The sequence below is a fragment of the Nerophis lumbriciformis genome, linkage group LG09, assembly GCF_033978685.3.
Source record: "Nerophis lumbriciformis linkage group LG09, RoL_Nlum_v2.1, whole genome shotgun sequence".
Taxonomy (NCBI): Eukaryota; Metazoa; Chordata; class Actinopteri; order Syngnathiformes; family Syngnathidae; genus Nerophis; species Nerophis lumbriciformis.
The window spans coordinates 40,655,602-40,676,393 of NC_084556.2; the positions used below are offsets into that span (position 1 = coordinate 40,655,602).

Here is a 20,792-nt window from a genome sequence, read left to right on the forward strand (position 1 = left end):
TTTTAGTTGTAACAGAACAGCTGCTGTCAACAACTTGCAATCTGATTGGCTATCGCAACTGTCTCTCAACTATGTGTTCTTAAATTCATCTGCTAACGGTCTAGATGAGTATCCAATCACAGGACGTGTAAATGTCACGTTCAATGTGAGGCAATCTAGAAAACCTTACTGACAACAACTCGTTGTCAGTAATTTTAGATGTTTAGGGATAGTAAATAAAAAAATAATTGTATCTTTAATTATGATATTGATTTCTGGTTATGTTAGGCCAGCAGAGAAGGCCTTGCTGGCCCTGACGGCACACCACTGGTGAAACATGAATTAGCGCAACTGCCTGAAAAATGCATAGCTCCAAAACGTAGGAATAAGTCTCAATACAGCACAGCACCACAATCAAGAAGGGGGACTCAAACCAGTACCCTCTCAGAGACATTGGAAGTCCTAAGAAGACGAAGTCAGTATAGGTAATAAATATCAAAACTCTAGCATGTCCTGATTAGACTTGGTCTGATACTCCATAAGTCAATTAATTGAATAAATGGAAATATACTTGATAACTAACAAGTTAGCCCGTGACGACAAACGCTACAATGGCTGTAGTAGGAATTTGAAGAAAAAATATGATAGCAAAACCAAATGCCACCGCACCAGTGTGGGAATATTTCAGTTTTAAACCTTTGGAACAATGTGAGCCTGTTAACACTGAGGAGTCAGTTTGCAGAATGTACTCGAGACTGGTGGCAACAAAAAAATAAAATACGACAACCTTGCATGCCCACTTGAAACACAACCAACTGGTAAAAGACGTGCACTTAGATGCAGAGCCTTTGTCTGGACAGTCTGCACTCCCTGAGGCGTTTCGTTCGCACTGACCTTGTGCACCAAACAACACAAAATAGTGTGCGCGCACAGAAATTGTGGTTCACTAAATTGCCAAAGACATGTTGCCCTTTATACTGTTAAAAAACTAGCTTTTCGAAAAACGCTGCCAACGATTGACAGACATTTCTCATGTTGTCAAGTCATATTTTTGTTTTCCACTCGTAATCTGCCAGATTAAAGTTTTGTTGAAAATGACCTGTTAATACATCTGCTTATACTGTGGTGTTTACTCAGCACTTTTTGTTTACAAAGATTGTCGACTCTTATCTCTGCCTACATGTTCAATATTAAAGTGCAACTTTGTCAATTCTTGAGCCATTTCATTCATTGTTTTTGTGTATATTTGAGGGTAGCCAAGCCCACTCCTTAACATAACTTATTTATTGTTTTGATTGTGATTTGTATTCATGTGCAACATTTTGCTAATATATTTTTATTATTATCATGTTTTTTTTTTTACTTGGAGATTAAAAAGTTTACATTCCAAAGGAATTCGAGTGTATTGCATTTGAAAGGCTATACTGGCATTATTATTATTAGTATGTATTATCATTACATCAGTGATTAATTTGGTCTTAAAAATATTGTTGGCAATAACATTGATTATTGCAAAATTTGTTATAGGCCCAGGCCTAGTCCTTTACAACTTTTTCACTTCCAATAATAGATAATAGATAACATTGAGTAGAGGTCTTTAACAAAGTGTACTTGGCCTCCAGTACTGCATGGGTGTCCGTAAAACCCTTGATTACTCAAAATGCAATGCAAATTCTCCACAAATTGATATGTCTGTAAAAATACACATAAACATTGATCCAACAAACTGTAGTGTAGTTTATACATAACATTTGAAGTAAAATAATTCATTTAAATAAATAAAAATTAATAAAGAATTATATTATTGTATTTGTGACCTGGGTCTTCCCCCTGGCCAGGACACGTTGGGGAAACTATATCTCCCAGCTGGCCTGGGAACGCCTCTGGATCACCCAGGAGGAGCTGGACAAAGTGGCTGTGAAGAGGGAAGTCTGGACTTCCCTGCTTAGGCTGCTGCCCCTGCGAGCCGACCTCGGATAAGCGGAAGAAAATGGATGGATGGATGGATTATTGTAATCATGTTAGCATTTAATATAATAACAAGCACTCTAGTTGCCTGCTAGTGATTACTGTGTGCCAGTTGTCAACCATGATATAGGTTTTGTATTCATATGAAATGTTTGATGCTGTTTAATAAACATAACTGAATCAATAATTTTGTAGAGAGCAGTGTTAGTAAAGGTTTGATCAAGTGAAATTAGTCAAACAGAGAGCAATGGTAGGTATAAAAAAAACTAACCTATTTATCATTAACTGTCTGGAATGGAGTCATGCTGACTTTGTTTGGCGACACCTATTGGTCATAATATTTCATGAAGTTAAGCTCATGACGCAGTAAATTGAATGATGTGGACACCTTTATTACTGGATAATACGCCAATACATTCGGCCTTGGAGACTTAGTATGTGTAATTATTATGCAACTATTTAATACTTGTTTGGATTGACAAATGTGCAGTTTTACACTGCAATATTTTTAAAATTAAGGACAATAATTACGTATGTCTAGTTTGTGTGCTATTGTGTGCTTAGCTGTTGTGTAGCTACTAGCTCCTAGTAGCCTATAGTAACATGTTTAACTTTTGTACATGACTAAATAACAAGACAACACCAACCTTGTGAGCTTTCTGGAAGACATTTGGATTTTAACTGCTGTATCAGAATTTACTGTATATCAGATGCAAGCCCATATAATCTATTACCTGTTTTTTTTTTTTTTTTGCGTATATTCATATCAGATCAGGTCACCCCTGTATTGTCATTACAAAGTGAGCCTTTTTTTAATTGAACATTGTTTAAACCCACAATCCAGTCCAGTTTATATCAATGATGTCAAGTTAGCTTTGGTGGGCACAGTTTATCTTAAGTTGTTCAACAAGGGAAACAAATGATTATCTCATGAGAACTCATGTAAGCAAATTATCTATCACTCTGTCCCTGGCACAAATGATCTGCAAAGAGGTCCTTGCAGAATAAGCACATTTCCTGCTCACAAAACTGGTTTTCAGTCAACCACAGCTGAACCAGTAAATAACTTGAACCGACTAAAGTCGAGCAAATCTAAAAGTAAAGCGGCTAAATTTAGCGAACGGCACCTTCTGTATCAGAGAAATTGAAAAGTGAAAAGAACCTTTGCTTCAAAGGGTGTATAGCTGGAGGCTTTGAGCTTGTCAGGTCTGACTGCAGTAATCAAACACTATTACTGGAGACTAAGAAGGGCAGAGAAGAACTAAGGAGGCTGAGGCAGTCCTTCAGAGACTGTACTGTTTTCCAAGTGTGCAAGGAGACGTCGACGCTCAGCTTGGGGCTTATAATATATGGTTCATTTGCAGTTTTTCGTCCTACTATGACAAGCCGTAGCTTCTGCTGCTGACCCAGTTCTGAGTGGCTGCGTCTAGTGACAAGGCCCTGCCTCCTCATCAGGCCCTGCTCCTTGTCTAACTGACGACAACACCGCCGCCACCACCACCACCCTCTGCCTCCGTGAACTGTGAGGAGAGAAGAAAATAGGTCACCCTGACCCACTTTCTTTCGTTTTTTTGCTCTCCCCTCCCTAAGATCGTGCTAGGAGTTCTACAGAGCATGATCGAGAGAGACAGTACAAGTGAGAGAAAGAGGCACACAAAAAAAAAAGAACAGGAGTTTCAAAGGCAGGCTCTGGGATCTTTTGGTGATTTTTTTCTCGTCACTTTTAGAATAGCGATAGTGATTATGTTTGACAACATCACTCCCATGCCTTACAGTATCTGCAGCGGAGGTTAGCCCTTTAAAATCACTTTTTTTGTACGGACTAAACCGACAAAAAGTCATACTAAAGTAACATTGTCCTTGACCCATTTGGAGTAGAGAGATGGTTTTGGTTTCTTCTTAAAAAATAACGAGTAGAATTTATATTCCCACTCTCCCAGCACAACCGACACTGTTTTTTTTTTTTTAGGTTCACATTTATTTCCCTGGGAAACGTGTTTTAATGTATGGACTAGAAAACACTCGGGAAACCATAGTTCATTCATTAAATTAAAATTGGAACAGGTAAAAACTTCCCAAGCACACATTTTTGCTCAAGTGATTGATTACACCTTCCAAAAAAGGAGTGGGAAGAAAACAAGCTAAGCCTAATAAATAAATACAAATCTGTATTTACAAAGGTTTTTAAAGTACCAAATTTGGTACTTTTATAGGCACCGACCGAATACCGTTGGTATAATGAGGTAATGATTCACGTAATATCAAACCGAACCACATTTCGATACCTTTGTTGCATGTAACGCCACGTCCAGTTGCAGACACGACATCGGCCCAAACACTTGGCGAGGAAACAAGCAGCATGCGGAGTGGACTCAGCAGGACTACCTCTAGGCAATTTTTCATGCCTTCAAAGCAAGTATGCCTAATAGAAAAGCAATCAAAAGTAAGGCTTCACTGTTCAAAATGCGCTGGCTTAAAGCTAATTCACATTTGCTGTTCCATATATATGCTGCTGATTAGTATTAGTCATTTCATATAGCAATTTAAACGCTTCTAAATTTGGTAATGAAAACTAAAATGCATGCAAATCAAACAACTGGCTTGTTACAAGTACAATACTTACAGTAAGAACACTTTTCATGACTCAGAAGACAAGACTGGCACATTCAAATTAATGGCACATACTACTTTCTGACTACGGCAACACATCATAGTCCATACACTACTGCTATAGGAATTGGTTAGCATGCAAAGTCTAATATATAATATTTGCAAAATGAGACTCAGAAAAAAAAAAAAAAATCAGCGCAGTGTTCAATAAAAAAATTATGTGATTTCATTATTTAACAATTTACAATTATTAACACATGAAAACACACGGAAGTATCGAACATTGGTACAAGGTTAGGCCTTGTACCAAGCGATTATTTTAGTAATCGGGTAATCTATCCGTTACTTTGAGCATTCAGATAAAACACACTTTGAAGCCTCAAGCGTCTTTAGTAAACAAAGATTCTGATTAACTTAATAATTTTTTAAATTAATTATTTCTTCTTATAAATTTACTTAACACTGAAATTGCAATTTTACCACAGGAGCATCACATCACTATATAATACTTAAAAGTTAAAAGACAAAAAAAGAAGAATCGCCCTTGATGCCTTTTCAAGTGCACATGCATCACAGTTTGCAGCTGTGAAAAGTTATTTGTAATTTGCAGTTTATAGAGCAATTCAAAAGACTCATTTTATCTGGTGGCATCTAAGGGTGTTCTGATCAGGGTTTGACACTGCCACTTCCAATACCGATCATCCAGGTGAGATCAGCTGATACTGTCATGTGTGTGAACTGCAAATGTTATTATTTATTTATGGTGAGAGCTATTGACTAGGGATGTCCGATAATGGCTTTTTGCCGATATCCGATATTCCGATATTGTCCAACTCTTTAATTACCGATACCGATATCAACCGATATATACAGTCGTGGAATTAACACATTATTATGCCTAATTTGGACAACCAGGTATGGTGAAAGTAAGGTACTTTAAAAAAAAATTTATAAAATAAATAAGATAACATTAAATTAAAAACATTTTCTTGAATAAAAAAAGTAAAACAATGTAAAAACAGTTACATAGAAACTAGTAATTAATGAAAATTAGTAAAATTAACTGTTAACGGTTAGTACTATTAGTGGACCAGCAGCATGCACAATCATGTGTGCTTACGGACTGTATCCCTTGCAGACTGTATTGATATATATTGATATATAATGTAGGAACCAGAATATTAATAACAGAAAGAAACAACCCTTTTGTGTGAATGAGTGTGAATGAGGGGAGGGAGTTTTTTTTGGGTTGGTGCACTAATTGTAAGTGTATCTTGTGTTTTTTATGTTGATTTAATAAAAAAAAAAAAAAAAAAAAAAAATTTAAAATAAAAAAACGATACCGAAAAAAAAAAACGATACCGATAATTTCCGATATTACATTTTAACGCATTTATCGGCCGATATTATCGGACATCTCTACTATTGACGATATGATCTGATAAAGGAACAATGAAATTCCCTTACGTTTTGATAAGTTAACTAGTCATGGTACTGATACTTTAGAATATTTAAGATGACTACATGATTCTGCTTTTTAATTTGTAATCATAGTTATAATCAGCAGAAAAACACATGGCGGCATTCTAACAATATCAACTACATTTTTAAACTATGCAATTATTCCTGTCCTCCTGTGTCCAGGGACTTATTCCCTGATTCTTTAAACATCAACAAAAACAACAAAAAAACGATTTTGTGAAAATACAATATCTAACCACTAATATCACTCATGTACTGTACTACACTTGGTATCAACAGCTTCGATTTATGGATCAATCCACCCTTCTCGGTTATCATCAAGCATACGACGGACACAGCAATGTAGCACTCCAGTTGCATCGGTGTTGTCATATTGTCCTCTGGCCAGACTCTTATTAATCTACTTGATAATATTTCTGTAAATATGTTCTATGCTTTCACCTACAAGTCTGTCAAAGTGAACTATTATAAGCACTTATTCTTATGTTGTTTCAAGCCAGCTTAGCGTTGGCATGTTTCCTTATCTGCTACCCTCTTGCTTGATGTGTTGCATTTTCAGCCTCTTTTTTCAGTTCCACAGTGATAATAAAACTTATGAAAAAATGTAGTTTGATTGCTGCAATTGTGGTGGTATTAACTTAGAGGGGTTTCCCTACATTTTAAAGTTAAAGTTAAAGTACCAACGATTGTCACACACACACGAGGTGTGGCAAAATTATTTTCTGCAGTTGACCCATCACCCTTGATCACCCCCTGGGAGGTGAGGGGAGCATGTTTGGTGATTTGACCCCCAATTCCAACCCTTGGGCATTATTTTTGTATTGTTTCATCCTTCCATCCATTTTCTACAGTTTTGTAAATTCACCAAAATGTCACCGTCGACTTATTGAGTCTGTTTAGCTGATTGGAGAGCTAGCTTCCGCAGCTAGTAGGTCCATGACTTCTGCTTTGTTTGGTCAGCCGTTTTACTGCCGCTTTACAAGCACCGCTTGTGTCAATAATCATCTACAAATGTATAAGCTGCAGCTTATGGTCCGGTGCGGCTAATATATGGAACATGTTTTTTTATTTTTTTTATTTAATGGGTGCAGTTTATATAGTCCGGAAAATACGTTGATTCAGATGTGCTTTGAAAGAAATATAAATTCTATTATGGAACAAAAACACACGCAAAAACATCATATAAATTCAAGTGTATAAAATCATCTTGCCGTATGTGATTACTGCAATGTCTGTTTAAACACCTTTGACCCACCAGATGCTACATGTGTTGGTCTGTGCTCGTTTGCATCAGCAACAGTGTGACAGTACTTTTGAAAACCAGAGGAAGGTTGACCTGCTGCTAAAATCTCACCAGCCCCGTGGTAAGCCCTGCGTGCTGTGCTCATGGTGACCTGGTACACACACACACACACACGCACACACACTAGTGCCTTGGAGTGATGAGGCCTGCTGTTCTACTTTCCTCTGTTGCTAAAGATGCTAACCGACTCAGCAACAAAAGGCCATATAGAAAAAACAATGGCTGAAGACATAACAAAAAGAAACACCAAGTCTCTTTAGCCAGGAGAGTCTGGTTAAGGGTCTAGTTCCAGTGAAGGGGGTGGATGTAGGTCAAGCCCTGCTTCCTTATAATACCAAGGTCAATGCTGAATGAGAGAGAGAGGGTGGCTTAGAAAGAAAGAGGCTCTGGATAAACCACATTCGTCTGGCTGCTATGCCAGCACCGGACGTGTAAACATGGTTATAAAAACATGGCTGCTCCCCGGTGCCTGTACGTACGTGTGTGTGTGTGTGTGTGTGTGTGTGAGATCGCACACACATTATACAAGCTTTCCTGTATTGTGGTCCTTTTATAACACACTGAGTGACACCAGTACACTCTCTCACTCTGGATTCAGCGCAGTTACACAATGCTGGGCTAAACTGAGGCTGATAAGGAACATAGAAATGTCACAAGTTTTAAGCTTGTCAAGGGAGTTTTGTATTAGGGGTGAAACGCTTTACAAAATCAAAAATTCAAAAGTCATAGTTTGCTTTTGGCTCACTATATATTGCTATTCTTTTTAACAACCAGAATACCATATATAGCGCCGACAACATTTGATGTGTGCAATCCCCTTTGCACTTTTGTCTAAGCTCGATACTTGGCTATAGGGGTGCGCGGTATAGATTATATATACTGTACAACATAAATTATATACATTTGGCCGACAACAGGGATCGTTATACCGTAACAATGCATATTGATGACACATTCAAGCAGTAACCCGTACATTTAACAGCAACAAGCAAACACACTTGTCCTCAATGTAATGTAATATCCTAGCAAGCAGCTAAGAGCGATCACTAAAGCAGTCGCTCTGCATATCGCCAAGATGTGTGAATTAATTAATGATAAATGGGTTATACTTGTATAGCGCTTTTCTACCTTCAAGGTACTCAAAGCGCTTTGACACTAGTTCCACATTCACCCATTCACACACAGGTGGCGGGAGCTGCCATGCAAGGCCCTAACCGCGACCCATCAGGAGCAAGGATGGAGTGTCTTGCTCAAGGACACAACGGACGTGACGAGGTTAGTAGAAGGTGGGGATTGAACCAGGAACCCTCAGGTTGCTGGCACGGCCACTCTCCCAATGGCGCCACGCCGTCTCCTTAAAAAAACTTGCCTTTATCCACTTACTGAAAGAAACTATAGTCTTCTCAATGTTTTACTTGATTATTCATTCGGATACAATGTATAATACTACATTTTTATTTACAAAAGTTTTTTTTATTAAAGACAGAAGTTTTAGGTTTGCACTTTATTGATCTCAATGTTGTAGACTGTTACATATTTGCATGCAATGTGCAATGCTACATGTTTGTAAACATAAGTATTTTAATCCATTAAGGGTGTCAAACTAATTTTATCTCAGGGGCCACATGGAGGAAAATCTGTGCACACGCGGGCCGGACTATTAAAATCATGGCATAAGAACTAATCAATAAAGACTACTTCTGATTGTTTTCTTACTTTGGCCATAAATAGAACAAACACATTCTGATAATATTAAAATAAAAATAAAGAATAAAATACCGGCAGCGGTAAAGTTTAAATCCATGAAGAAAAGAACAAAGTGAATGAATGTTTATCACTGAATACATTTACATATGCATAACTTTTTTTTTTTCTTTTGTATTTTTTTTTTATTAATTAAGTAACATTTATGACAACCTTTTTCCAAAACACAATATAGAATGTGAGATATAACAGGATAATGCATACATTTATCATTTGTTTTCAAAACGGTTACAAAAAAGTGGGTCCCCAAAAATTTACTGTGGGACCCCATTTTTATGACTTGATGGGGTCCCTGGGACCCCATTTTGAAAATTCCTAGCACCAACACTGATGAGTATTGGTGCATGCAAAACAGCAGCAGGCGGCTGTGGCCAGCGGGCCGGTTCTAAGACTAACTCAGCATCAAGGGTTGGAATTAGGGGTTAAATCACCAAAAATGATTCCCGGGCGCGGCACCACTGCTGCCCACTGCTCCCCTCACCTCCCAGGGGGTGAACAAGGGGATGGGTCAAATGCAGAGGACACATTTCCACACACCTAGTGTGTGTGTGACAATCATAGGTACTTTAACTTTAACTTTAATCAAATATCATTCATAGACAATTCATTCGCTGGCCTGATCTGGCCAACTGGCCTTGACTTTGACACATTATTAAGAAGTATTGCTTCCCAGAGGAATCTCTTAATTTAGTTATTTATATGGACGGCGTGGCGCAGTGGAAGAATGGCCGTGAGCAACCCGAGGGTCCCTGGTTCAATCCCCACCTAGTACCAACCTCGTCATGTCCGTTGTGTTTTGAGCAAGACACTTCACCCTTGCTCCTGATGGGTGCTGGTTAGTGCCTTGCATGGCAGCTCCCTCCATCAGTGTGTGAATGTGTGTGTGAATGGGTAAATGTGGAAGTAGTGTCAAAGCGCTTTGAGTACCTTGAAGGTAGAAAAGCACTATACAAGTACAACCCATTTATTTATTTGAAAATTGTTCTATAAAAAGTGCAATTTATATCTGGTCTAAAAAGAACAACATTATACAAATTAGAATTTAGCTGAAAGTAAGATGCAGTGTATAGTGTCATTTCAATCTATTGTTTATGATCAAATAAACAAAAAACTTGTTTTGAATTATCTCTGTCATTTGTATTCAATGTTTTGTTTTGTTTGTTTGTTTTTTTTAAAGAAGGGGGAAAAATATCCCAAAATTCGGAAATCAAACTTTTTGTGAAAAGATCGGAGATTTAATTTTCAGGCATATCTCCCAGGCCTACGTGAAACAGATGTAGATGTTTTTTTAAGTGATTGTTGATCGACCACCTCCTCGTCATCCTTTCAACATCCGAACAGACTCTACAATACGTTATATCCACACAAAAACATCCCAATCTGGGAGATTTGTAACTTCCGTCACGATTACGCGAGACGAGGGCAATATACAGGATTCTTCAGAAGAACGATACGATGCCACAGACACAACCTCAATCTGACAGTAAAAAAAGCTACTGTCTACTACACAAATGCTTCTACAACTCATGCTTGTACTGCAACAAGCACCCAGGTCAAATGTGTTTACGGATTTCCCACATTTCAATAAAGTCAACTTCTGGTTCTACCGGTACTTCGCTGATACTTTTCTGTGGTGGTATTGTACAAACATTAATAACTGCAGTCTGAAAGGCTTTCATATAAATCGGAACTAGATGGATCCTAATTTTGACAACCATATGATAAACCCAAAGTTTGTCAAGTGTTAAAAATACAGAAGATCAGACAGTAGCATGCTGCTCAAGTAAACAGGAAGGCCAGTCCCGTTTAAACATTGGGGCTGCAGCACACAAGGAGGATAAGACAAGTCAGCTAAAAAAGCCAGCTAACGCTAGGGCATGAATTACTGTGGACGTGACACACTTTTGGCGTCAGACGCTCCAGGAATTCAGGATGTTGCTGCAATCGTGCCAAAACACGTACATTCAACAAATTCCAGCAACATATGTCACAACGTTGTCTGACCCTTACAATGTTCCCGCACATTTTGGCCAATTGTTGTGTTTAACAATTGAATTTGTCTTCAGGCAGCACCTAAAGAGGACCTTCACTTTTTGAGGGGAATCATTCACAATACTAAGTAAGACAAGAACATGTGTTTTTTTTTTTTTACATTCTAATTTGTAATAATCATCTCTTTCTAGGTGGCTAGCAATGCAGCTAATGGGAGTAATCCATTCTGCCGCTAAATCACTCTAAAAATTCATCCAAAAACCACCTTGTGACCTGAATATTACCCAAGTATTAGCAACATTGCACAGACAAACTTTTCAGCCGCGCCGTGATCTGAGAGCGCTAACTAGCACGTGCAACGTTGACATAATAAGCTGTTGCATCTCAATCACTACTGGATTCGTCGAAATCTTGCGCTTTGTGGGATTGCAGTTACAATGAACACTCAAACTCGGGCAGCACGATTTTGAGAAAAAAAAACTAATTGCGAAATGTCTTTCCAAAATTGAGATTGCGATTCTTATATGTTGTGCATATAAATGCATAAAACTGCAAAAATAACAAGTGAACATGTTACTTTTAGACTGTCAACCTTTTCTTGTCTCAAGGTGCCACACATTAGAATATGCAATAGTGTACTTATATATTTGGCTTTATGCAGGATGGCTCAGAGCTTTTGCCAACATCATGCTTTTAAACTTAAGAAATAATCGATAAACTATACAGTGAGTATAATGTAATGTAATCAAAATGTATAATAATAATGCAAGTAAACATAAAAGGATACAAACTTTTTCCTCATTACTGTAGAATTGTTTACCATTGTACTGTAATTGGAAGGTAAATAACTTAGTTATAGGGATTCCCGCCGCGGTAGCGCGCACACTAGTTAAAGCTTTAATGCTGGCCTTTGTCCGTCCACAAATTATTACTACGAGTAACACAACATTTTATATTTGTGGTCATCATAAGGATATGTGTTTAAAATGATTTAGGCCTTTATTGTGTCCAATAAATTAAATAATTGGCCATATCTATGGTATCGTTGAAAAGGACTGTCAGAAATCCAATGTTGATGTACTAAAACCTCTTTCTTCTTTAGAAGCTTCATTCAATATTAGCTGTTATTTGTTCAAACACATGATAAATACTAATAAAGTGTTTGGATGTATTCATTAAATCAATGTATTCTTGGTTGCCAAAAAGTGATGCAAATTAATATTTTGATTTTGACACATCTCATCTGTGCACAAACTAGTAGAATACCCTAAGGAGATGTACAAAAGACATGCGTCAATATCAAACTATTATTTTGAATCACTAAGATGTTGTTTGGGGTTGTTTTTAGCTTTTTAAAGGGTACTTCAACACATAAACAGTACAGTAAACGTACTTCATTATCATATATGTAACTCTTTTGAATAAATACATCCAAATACTTAATATATATAATGTGCATGAACAAAGATCAGTTATTATTGTATGTAGCTTCGAAAAAAAAAGGTTTTAGCACATTAATATCGGATTAATAACAGTCCTTTAAAATCAAATTATTACCAAGCTTCGAAAAAAAAAGGTTTTAGCACATTAATATCGGATTAATAACAGTCCTTTAAAATCAAATTATTACCATAAAAATGGCCAACTCCGTCATATTTTGGACACGATAAAGGCTTAAGATAATTTCAAAGAAGCTTTCGCGGCGCGGTGGCGGGAATCCATTTTTTTCCACAACACTGATATGATTTACTGCTCACAGTTGTGTCGATGTCAGAATTGATGACTTGCTTATTGATGGCATCATAGCAGTAAAAATTAAATGTGTCCTGTTCGCTATCTATCTGGTGTACAAATATTACATGTTAAAGCCACACATTTTGGTTTTGGCGGTGATTTCCTTAGCTCGCTAGAAACTTGTTGGGTAGTTTTTTTCTGGTGCTTTAGCGTTGGTTGGGTCTGAAAATAAACTACATTTCCGAGAATCTTCTGCACAGCGCGGGGCTGACAAGGTGGGGGGCGTGAAACGCCGTAAGCAGGAGGTGAGGTGTGTTCGTAGTAGATGAGAGGAATTGTTTTTTGGACATTTCCTATATATCTATAAATATGTTGTTAACAAACACACAGACAAACCCTGGCGAAAACATAACCTCTTTGGCGGAGGTAAGAAAGTATGCATTATGCGAAGCAAAGCGGGCCACTCTCGTCTCGAAAATATCCCGAGGCAACACAGAGCCATCCCGATCAAGTCGCACCGCACAGAGGTAAATTTATTCCCCCAAAAATGTACACTGCGGGAAATAGGAGTAAACTGAAAAGCTACTTGATAAATCCTCAATTCATCCATCCATTTCCCACCTCTTGTCTCTCTTGATGTCACGGGGGGCTGGAGCCTATCCAGCTGCACTCTGGCAGAAGGCATGCAGGTAGGGTACACCCTGGACAAGTCGCCACATTATATAAACTGTCACCCAGAAAAGATATTCGAAGCCAGCGTAGCCAAACATCATTTACATTATCTGAGAAATAGCATTTTCCAAACTAAAATATAAACATGTGTACTTTGGAGGACACTGCTTCTCAGAAAGTAAAAGTTGAAAGACACAATAGTGAACATTATTGTTTTATACTGGATGTTTACATTGTCACTTTAAAGACACTCAACAGTTAAGTTTTAATATTTGTTTTTAGTATGATTGGGACACTCGAGAATTATGTTTGTGTTCAATTACACTAAGTGTGTTTATTTAAACATTCCTGGCACTTCATTTTACACACTAAAGTCTTATTTGGACATTATACCACAGTAGGGTTGGGTATCGAGTATCGAGTATCGATTGGAACCGTGACTAACTTTCCGATTCTCCCGGAATCGTTCAAAAGTTTAAATTTTGATTCCTAGTTTCGATACCCAGTCCGCCGACCGGAAAAAAAGAATAAGTCCGCCGACCGGAAGAAGAAGCCGCTGAACACCAACGAAGAAGCGCCCACCGCCGGAAGTGTTAGCATAGCCGAGCCTATGTAGCCGAGCGAGTCAGTCAAGCATGGATAGCGGGCGTCGGCGGTCAACAGTGTGGCTTTATTTTACTAAAAAAAATGAAATATCGGCGAAATGTAACACGTGCGACAGGACTGTTTCGTGCTTAGGAGGGTGCACGTCGAACATGATGAAGCACCTCCGAGTTCATGGAGTACAAATTAATGCGTGTACCGTCTCGACGCGCTGCGCCGACCGTCCTCCTCTGCCTCTTCCTCTGGCTTCGAAGCCCAGCCTGGCACCTATGTGACTGCACTGCAGTCCGAATCCGGTAAGTAAAACAATATATATGCAATAAATAATGTGTTTTGCGCCAACGTTGAAGCAGCTAACAAATTAGCCCGCGTATTTTTTCATAGACAATTTACAACCTGCTAGCCAGGCTCCGCGATGTGCTCAGCGTACTCCGTTCACCGTAGCGGCAATGGGGAAGATGTCGGTGCCACAGACGGAAGAGTGCCACAGAAAGGTCACTGCACACATAGTCAAAAGACTGCATCCCTTTTCAAAGGTGGAATCTCCAACATTTAGGTTAGTTAAGCAATAACGTTAGAGCTAAGCTAATTGATACTGGGCTAAACAATAACAGCAACATTACATGTTTGTTTATGTTTGCAGGGATATGGTGAAAACTCTCAACCCAAAATACATACCACCTTCCAGGGACTACCTGTCAAACACATTGATCCCGGCATGGTACAAGAAGAATCGGAATCGAGAATCGTCAGGAATCGGAATCGAAACAAAGAATCGGAATCGGAATCGTTCGAATTCAAACGATACCCAACCCTATACCACAGTAATGTTGTACCGTCGCCCTAACAATGTGATAAAATTGTACCGTGAGATTTTGACACCATTACATCCCTATTACTTACACATACAAAGTCTTCAAGGCAGAACCGTTTTAGAAAGTATCCAGTAACAAACATCTCAGCATCACTAAAATAATTGTGTCTTAAGCTTATAGCTTAATAAATTATTGCGGCCACTAGAATTAGCAAAAAACACCCTTTTTCCACCAAAAACACCCCATTTCCACTCAAAGACAGCATAAGTCCATTGCAGGTTAGTGTTTTTCATACTCATTGTTCTGTTTTGAGTGATTCTACATTCCACGCTACCAAGAAAAAGCAGGTATCAGATCAATATCAATGTCGACCAATACCTAGTGCTTCAATATCTCTATATTGTCTATCAATCCATTTTCTACAGCTTGTCCTTTCAGGGTCGAAGCCTATCCCAGCTGCATTCGGGCGGAAGGCGGGGCACACCTTGGACAAATCGCCACCTCATTGCAGGGCCGACAGATAGACAGACAACAATCACACACGAAGGCCAATTTAGTGTTGCCAATCAATCTATTCCGAGGAAGCCGAAGTACCCGTAGGGAACCCATGCAGTCATGGGAGAACATGTAAACTCCACACAAAAAGACCCCAAGTCTTCCCTTTGTGAGGCACACCCGCAAACCCCTGCTCCATTGTGCTACCCTGTCAGTTTTGTATTGAAATCCAAAAAGTTGTATCGGAACACTTTTGTCACGATCACAAACGAAGCCAGCAGATTCCTGGAGAGACTGTTTTCCTGACAGTGATTGACAAGGCAGATTACTAAAAAGTGTACAGGTTTAGTTAAATCGGCATGAACATTTGGTGTCTGACATCCGGTAATTTAATAAAAGGATTGTCAGGAAGTCTGTCATGACCTCCACCCTGTTGACCATGGGACTGATTACACAATTGAATGACAGCGCTTACAGCTGCAAGCTTGTCAGATACAACCATCTCCACCCCCTCATACTTTTTGACCGACAATGTTGAAAAGAAAGGGATAGGGGTGAAGGGTGTCACATGACTAGATCACTTTCTGGAGAGCGACTTAAAAAGCTTACTTAGATAGCACTAATGCCAAAGGAAGTTTGTGTGTGTGTGTACTCTTCACATGTTCAACAGTCTTACCTCATAATAATTTGATTAGCCGTTTCAATGTTCCTGCTTAGTGGACAGTTTCATTCAAAGTCACTTACACGGTGGCCACTCGTGCGTAACTCTTTGTGGTTCCACAGCTGGATGTTTACGTGATGGATCCAGGTTAATTGCCTTTGCTCAAGGGCAGAGGGTGAGCCGAGTATGAGGCAGCAGTCTTCTGGTCACCGGTCCATTTTGCCGAAGTAATGGGTCACACGGCTGCCTCGAGTCATTGGCCCTGTGCTCGTCCATCTCCTCCTCTTTCCTAACACAGTTTAGAAGAAAGCTGTACTTCTCAACTTGCTTTTCGGTCGGTTTACTCTGCCCTGGAATGGACATACTGAATACCATCACCTCGCTAATGGACGGGCTGGGGGTTTACAAAGGAAAAAAATTGTAAAGCCACACAGTCGAAGATGGAAAATTGGGATTACTTACAAACATAGTAATTGGCCTCTCCATGATGGAAATATACAAGCGAGTCAATGATATGACCATGACCAATTAGCAGAACTTTACAGGCATGATGCACATTTAGAATTAAAAAAAAAAACTTTCAAGCATATTCTACATGTACTTTTGGCCTAAATTAAGTGTTTAAGTCTTTTATGCATTCCAATGCAATATTTGTCTTATTTTCTATTCTACTGTGGCAATCAATACAGATAGTCACCAAGGGGGATTTTTGTTTTCAGGTTAAGGGTAAACTATGCTAACAACACGGTAGGTAATATTGGCGCTATATTTACCGCAACAATTAAGTTGATACATTTTTGGCAGAACAACTTTTTTATGGACTTCATCTTCAACCCCTGCCTCATCAATAACACATCTCTACATTGGTGAGACTTTGGCTTGAGTGATAATAAAAGACGAGACTTACCAGTAGTGGTGCACCACTCTATGCTAACAAGACTGCTATCAGCTATCAACAGCTAAGTGGAACTCTGTTGATGTTCTTCATCTTTGACGTCATCAGATTCACATGACATTGGTGAGTCTTTGACGCGAGCAATGTGGAATGACAACGGGACACACGCAATGCTAACAACACGGAATGCTAATAACACAGCTAATGGTCATAGTTGACCAACTTTTGACGGAACACAGACCCGTGGTGTATACACTCAACGCATAACTTAAAATAATTACCCTGGATGTGACAAAGTATTTCCATTGTGGCCATGCAATGACACGGTACCAAAATGCTAATGAATTAAAAAAGGTACTTTACTGCTTTTGAAAAATACAGATACTTATTTTAATGTGCAAGGTGACATGCCGCCATGACATTGCTGGTAAGATGAGCCGAGTCGACACACACGCACATACAAACTGAAACAGTATGGAGACAGAAGAGGAAGAAAGGCAGAAAAACTGCAACTCTACTGGTTAATAAAGAGGGTGCGCAAATCACAATATGGAGGTATTTTGGCTTCAAAACTAGCAATAAAGATGCAACTTTAAACATGGAAGCGCCACTTTCGGCAATACTTCAAACTTTGGTAAACATTTAATTGACAAGCATCCAGACTTGCACAAGGAGTTTGAAGACCGACAGGTAAGAATGTAGTTAACTAGCTCCCCTTTTGATTAGATATGTAGACGCCGCAAAGAGCTGGTTGGCCCGTTGCCAAGGCTCCGCCTCCAAATCCAAACTTGTATAAACACACTGCTGTCTGAGCACTTAACTATTCAATTGTGCACAATGAACCTACAGTCTTTGCTCTCTTACTGTAGAGTGATGAATATGAATATATATATATATATATATATATATATATATATATATATATATATATATATATATATATATATATATGTATATATATAGAGTTGTTTTTTTAAATAAAGCTTGGTTTAAAAAAATTACATGTGTGTAAGTAGTCTACGTTTTGAGCACATTCAAAATATCACAATAACCGTGATATGACATGTTCATAGTGTTACATCCCTACACATTCAATAAAAATGTTGATGAGTATGATAAGCATATGAAAATGTGTAGTTGTGATTTTCTTAATAATTTTTTTTATTTACTTAAAAGTGTCATGTATACAGGTTGGCCATCAAACGTTAAGCATAAGGACACATTATGGTACATACTTTTATTATTTTGTAGTGTGAAATGTTAGAAAAGGTTTCATCAAGTGAAACTGCTCAGAACAATGGTAGATATGAAAAATACTAAACCTATAGCAGACTTATTTGGTCTTTAAATTGAAGCAGAGGGACCCCAAGAGGGACAAGCGGTAGAAAATGTATGAATGGATGTTATTTTTTTGACTACACCTAGTGGCCACAGTAATGAATTAAACTAAGCTCAGGATGCGGTAAGTTAAATGATAAAAACACATTTGTTACAAGATACTTTTTAATACTCTTCTGCTTTGGGTCTTGTTGTATGTCTAAGTAGGGATGATACTCGAAACTGGTTTTCCCGGTTGTTCAATAAGAAAAGAACTGAGTCCTCAGACTCTAATCCCTTTTTGAGAACCGGTACCCGTTATCGAGACCACTATAGTAAAGAAAAAGAGTTGGTTCTTTATTCGAATCCCTGGGAACGAATCCCGTCCCGACCAGAAATGCCTTTTGAGACATCACAAGAAATTACGCCACGTAGCTCAGTCATTAGGCGCAGATAGGGAAAGCAGGAAAAAAATGGACCGGAAAAAGCGCTCCAATGTGTAATAAAGTTCAAAACAAAAGGTATAATCCAATGAATAACTTTACTGAGATTTGAGCAGGGTACAAAGACATGACGAACACTTTTACGACCAACCGGAAACATAGCAACCAGGCTAGCAACGCACCTCCTTTACGGCAGCTGTCGCAACGTTCGTAAAGCAACCACAGCACATACATATATATACAACATATATGACATGATCTCCCTTTTTTAACTTTTGTTTTTCTTTCCTTGTAAACAAAACAAAATCACACTGTATATGTGTTGTCTGTCTAATTATAAATAATGCAGACGAGGCGTGTTGGCTGAGTTCTTGACGTTTACTTTCACAGCGTGCTCATAACCTCATTCTTTGCTGCCGGGTAGCGACATGCAACAACACTTTTCGGGTCTACCGCGCATGCTCGTCACTCCCGTTGCATGCTGGGTAGTGTAGTTGTTATATACCCTAGCCTAGCTCATAACATCACAACTTTCCCCCTATAAAGAAATAATGTTAACTCAATAAAGTGTATTTCTTTTTTTAGCTTTAACTTTTCATTTTTTAGCATTGTAACCACATTTGCAAACAACTTTTCTCTTCTTTTCTTTCAATAAAGAAATAAAGTGCAAAAATGTCAAAGCATCATAACAAACAGTTATGTCAAATAGCAGCAGAAGTGCACTTTTTGGAGAGCTGTATTATTTTAAGTTTTGTGCCCAAGGGACTGATTTTATTTAACACTATATTATTATTTATACACCTATAGTGATCACAGAGACAGGTTGTTGTTGTGTTACTGTATATATTTGTTTTTCTGAAAAATCCCACTTAATATACTTTGGGTAACAACAGTCAATATTTATTTATGTTTGTATTGTATTTAAGGGGGGTAACAGTCAATATTTATTTATTGATTAGATTTTATTTTTTTCTTATATAATAAAAGTGAGCTTTTGTTAAACCAAATATTGTGTTTTTTTTCTCCATATACAACAACCTATCTGGACTCGATAAGAGAATCAATAAGGAATCGGTTCGATAAGAGGATTCGATAATAGGCTCGAACTCGATAATTTCTTATCAAACATCATCCCTATGTGTAAGTAATAGGCAACTATTTTTTTAATACTTGTTTATATTGGCAAATGTGCCATTTTAAATGTTGTTCAATAAAGGACACTTATTACATTTCGAGCTTGTATGACATGGTGTGCTTAGCTGTTGTTTAGCTGCTAGCTCTTAGTAGCCTATAGCCTACCATGTTTACCTTTGGCAAACGACCTGACTAAAACACAAGAAAAGACCAACCTTGTGTGCTTATTGGAGGACATTTAGATGTTAAATGGCTGTCAGGTTTTTCACAGGTAAACAAGCTGCAGGACTGTTGGTATTGGAGTTTTTACTGGAGATTTTAGATGCAGGCTGATATCACCTCATACTTGTTTTTTGCTGATAGGTATTGGACCAATATCCAATATTGGATCCAGACACCCCTAATGACAACAAATAGCACACCTCAGCACCGATACTGCATACGCATCAATGCTGACCCCATTGTCCCCCTTCCTTCCTCTCTGCTCAGTGTATCATATCAATCATTCATAAATTCTGAAAACTCTTTGGTTAATTGCTCGGGAAAATTTAATTTGAAACGAAAGCTTTTAAAAGAGAAAATATATAATTAAGTTAGAGAGATTTCCCCCCCCCTGCTTGTCCTTCTTACATTACTGTACAGTTCTAGACTGCACTGCTGTCAGGGAAGTCATGCACTCATGTTTAAAGCAAAACGTTATGTAAAGCCTCCTTCTCTGCACAGGCAATCACCTTGCCTGGGCTGCTCAAGGTTCCCAAAAGGAGGCTGTTAAGAAGTTGGGAAGGACAGGGCCCTGTGATAGCCTGCAAAGCAAGGGAAGGGCCGGGCGCCATTTCCAGTGACAGCCTTGGACTTTGAATTCAGCGCCAGACAGCCTAATACATCAATCCCTCAACTTACAAAGACAAGCTACTAACCTTGACAA

At 38.4% G+C, this 20,792-nt stretch overlaps 1 protein-coding gene across 5 annotated transcripts in view; it reads right to left on the reverse strand.

Moving 5' to 3' along the window:
• nrip1b (nuclear receptor interacting protein 1b) overlaps positions 1-20,792 on the reverse strand; it is a 105,128-nt gene that overhangs the window by 65,208 nt on the left and 19,128 nt on the right. The window contains exon 1 of one of the 5 annotated variants that reach the window (XM_061963158.2): positions 16,162-17,756. The exons of 3 other annotated variants lie outside the window; for them this stretch is intronic. The gene's annotated coding sequence lies outside the window, so the exon portion shown is untranslated. Of the gene's footprint in view, positions 1-16,093; positions 16,112-16,161; positions 17,757-20,792 lie in introns of those variants that run through there. One more of the 5 variants, XM_072913844.1, reaches the window with a different exon arrangement.